The following is a 4356-nucleotide window of genomic DNA, read 5'->3' on the forward strand; positions in this document are numbered from 1 at the left end:
GAGATGCCTCAACAGTGCGGCTGCGCGGTCGGCCAAAGGGGTTAGGGCTGTTGACGTAGTTTTTCCGTGCCTCCGCCAGGCCCACACCTCGCCCCCCACAACTTCGTTTTACTGCGCAGGCGTAGTCTGCTGACTTCTTGGTGAGGAGGACCTTGGGTAGAGTTCAAAACAAGCAGTTTGAATCCTGTAGAGGCGGGGACCGGGAGCTGAAAAGAGGAATCAAGGAGTGAGCACGCCAGACTCTGGGTTCTACCTAAAGATGTTTTAAGCAAGCTCCACTGCTGACTCATCCAGGGTGGGCTGCTTTCTGACTTTCTTATCTCAGGATTTAACACGTTACTGACACATTAACTCTTAACTAAAATTTGACGGTATTCTCATGCTCATCTACTGTGGAGTGCTGAGGAAAGGCAAGACACCCTTTGTGCAACATTCTTCTTACTACTCTCTCTTTTTAAATTTGAGATATAATTGTACTACAAATTTGTGTAAGTTTAAATTTAATATCGTGTAAATGCTTTGAGATGTTTATATGTTGCAATATGATTATCACCACAACATGACCTAACACCTCTGTCACTAAACATAACTGTTACAGGTGGTGACAGCATTTAAGACCTAGACTATTAGTAATTTCAACTATGTAATACAGTTGAAATAATCACTATCCATGCATTAAAACACTTTTTTCAATATTTGTCTTCCTTGTCTCATTAAAAACCTTATTAGGACAGACACTATGGCTATTTCTTACCTTGACCAACAGCACAATATCTGAGAGGTACTAAATGCTAGATAAAAATAGGAAAGAAGAAAGGGAAAACTTAAACTCAGACCATGAACCTTACAAATAGAGACTTAACCGTATACCTGAAATGCCTGTGCATTTATCCTATGATAAATTATCCTATGATATTATCCTATGATAAATTCCACTTGATTGTGGTAATAATCATTTACTATGTTGATACTGTTTTGTTTAGAATATCTGCATCCACATTGATAGCAGATATTACCCTGTAGTTTTCTTTCTACCCTGTCTTTCTTGGTATTGCAATCAGGAAAATGCTCACTTCATGGAATGGGTAATGTCATATTTCCTCTTTCATTTTTTCAATGACTGGTAAAATTCACCAATCTAGTAAAGTTAGATTCACCAATCACCAAGTAGAGTTATCTGATCCTGGTCTTTACTTTTGGGGAAGTTTACTACTGATTCACTTTTACCTTGTGTATCTATTCAGATTTTCTATTTCTTTATGAAACAGTTTTGGTAGTCTATGTTATTCAGAAATTTATTTGATCTAGGTTTTGTAATTTGTGGGTATACAATTGTTCATGTACTCTCATAATTGTTTTTATTTTATTTTGAAATGGAAATGAAAATAATCCTACCTAATTTATGAAGGTCAGTAGTAATATTCCAACTTTTGTTGATGAATTTAAGTAACTTGTATCTTCTTTTTTTCCTTTCAATCTAATGTTGGGGAAATATAATTTAAGACAAGATCATATCCCAACCCAGATATATTCTCTATTGAGAAAATAAAGGAAAATCTCAGTAATATGGATTTCAGAAGCCAGAGAGGGAGCTCCTGTGCCCTGCCATTAATCATCAATTGCAATAAGTATCCAACAGGGACCTTCCAAGTCAATACTATTTTAACTATTATTTCACTATCCTAGGGGGAGAAAAATAGTTTTTTTCTCATCCTGCAGCAATAGCTCAGCCAATGAGACAGTAACAGTCCAGCCATTGAGAAGGCACGATATGTTGAAGTCCCAGTGTAGTCAAGTGAATTTTTTGTTCACAACAGTCTTTCCAAAGCCTGCTTGCTCTAAGAAAGAAGAGTCCCTCTAGTCAGTGTTCCAGACTTGCCTATGGTGTTGCCACAGCTTACTTGTCTTGAATTGCAATCCTCCTCTATTCCTAAATAAACATGACTTTGCTGGTAAGATAACAGGCAGTTTTATCTTCAAAGTTAACACCACAGGGGCGCCTGGGTGGCTTAGTCGGTTGAGCTTCCGACTTCGGCTCAGGTCCTGATCTCATGGTCTGTGAGTTTGAGCCCCGAGTCGGGCTCTGTGCTGACAGCTCAGAGCCTGGAGCCTGTTTCAGATTCTGTATCTCCCTCTCTCTGACCCTTCCCCATTCATGCTCTGTCTCTCTCTATCTCAAAAAAATAAAGGTTAAAAAAAAAAAACACCACAGAAGTAGTCAAGAAAGAAATCCATTTTAATACTGAATTGTCATTAAACCAGAATATGATGCTCATCATGGGAAATCCACCAAGGTATTATAAAGACAGAAGGAAAGGGATTATAAAGGCAGAAGGAAATCTTACCCTTTCAGGTAGCCAAATGGAAATAACCTATCACGTATTTTCAAGACAACAACAACTAGTCCTCAAGCAAGATGACTTTACAGTACCATTTGTCACAATTCATTTAAATGTGATAGGGCAACCATATGGGTTAGCTAGGCTTTATCTGGAATAAGAACAAACCTCTTGCCTTTATGCCCTTGACATTATTTCAAATAAATGTTTCCTACATTTTAAATAAATGGTCCCTACAAAAAACATTACAGGTTATAAAGTTGCCAAAACTTCTGTCTAGTTTTCAAAAGGTATATATACATTTCAAAGAGAGGACAGAGGTCATAATTATAAATTTTCTAAAGTAAGAAAACAGAGAAGGAAGAAGTCTCTTTATTTTCCACAGGAAGAATAAAGCCTCTTATTTTTAATTTGTGTTTGTTCTGTACTAGTGTTGAAATTTGTAAAGGGAAACCTTGTAAAATGGAATAGGGAGGCCCAAAGAGGAGGCCAGAAGTGGGGGTGCTGTCAGTGATACCACTCATCATGAGTTACAGGAAGAATACCACCAGAAGAATCCTCAAGGAGGAAAGAATCATTCAGTAGAGACCCTGACAGAGAAAATGTATGTTGAATCCATGCAACAAATTGACCAACTTTACGACTTAGCCAGTTACTGATACTGTCAACACCCTGAACTCTTGCTTTTATCCAGTTGACTTTTGTTCAAAACTACCCCTCCCAACTTCCTCCTTCTTCTCCATAAAATAAAGTTTCTTTCCTTTGTTTTGTTGTAGTTGCCAATAGTTTTGCCATAGCTTGCATGTCCTGAATTCTCTGCTATTACTGAATCAACTCAATTTTCTGGTAAAATTAATTTTTTTAAATAAATAATTTTGACTATTTATTGTCTAGGTAACACTATAAAGTTTTATAATTTTATTAATTTGTTTCAAAGAATGAACTTTTGATTTTGTTGATTTTCTCTATTGTTTTTCTTTCTTTATTATTTGTTTACTATTTATTTATTTATCTTCTGATTTATATTTTCTATTCTCATATTAATATAATTATCCTCACCCTCTGGATACTATTTGAATGAAATTTATTTTTTCATTTTTTCACCTAATGCTCTCTGAGTCTCAAGTTAGTCTTTTATAAGGGCTAGTGTCCAAAATCTATAAAGAACTCACCAAACTCCACACCCAAAAAACAAATAATCCAGTGAAGAAACGAGAAGAACAGATGAATAGTTTTCCAAAGAAGACATTTAGATGGCCAACAGACACATGAAAAGATGCTCAACGTCACTCCTCATCAGGGAAATACAAATCAAAACCACACTGAGATATAATACCTCACGCTGGTCAGAGTGGCTAAAATGAACAAATCAGGAGACTGTAGATGTTGGAGGGGATGTGGAGAAACGGGAACCCTCTTGCACTGTGGGCGGGAATGCAAATTGGTGCAGCTGCTCTGGAAAACATTGTGGAGGTTCATTAAAAAATTAAAAATAGAACTACCCTATGATCCAGCAATAGCACTGCTAGGAATTTACCCAAGGGATAGAGGAGTGCTGATGCATAGGGGCACTTGTACCCCAATGTTTATAGCAGCACTTTCAACAGTAGCCAAATTATTGAAAGCGCCTAAATGTCCATTAACTGATGAATGAATAAAGATGTGGTTTATATAAACAATGCAATTCTACCTGGCAAAGAGAAAGAATGGAATCATGCCATGTGCAACAACACGGATGGAACTGGAAGGTATTATGCTTCTGGAACTGGAAGGATGGAACTGGAAGGTATATTTGTCAGAGAAAGACAAGTGCCATATGTTTTTACTCATATGTGGATCCTGAGAACCTTAACAAAAGACCATGGGGGAAGGGAAAGGGGAAAAAAAGTTACAAACAGAGAGAGGGAAGCAAACTAAGAGACTCAAATACAGAGAACAAACAGGTTGATAGGCAGTGGGGGAGGGGAAATTGAGTGATGTACGTTGAGGAGGGCACTTGGGATGAGCACTGGGGTTG

Source organism: Lynx canadensis, chromosome Y (assembly GCF_007474595.2).
Source record: "Lynx canadensis isolate LIC74 chromosome Y, mLynCan4.pri.v2, whole genome shotgun sequence".
Lineage (NCBI taxonomy): Eukaryota > Metazoa > Chordata > Mammalia > Carnivora > Felidae > Lynx > Lynx canadensis.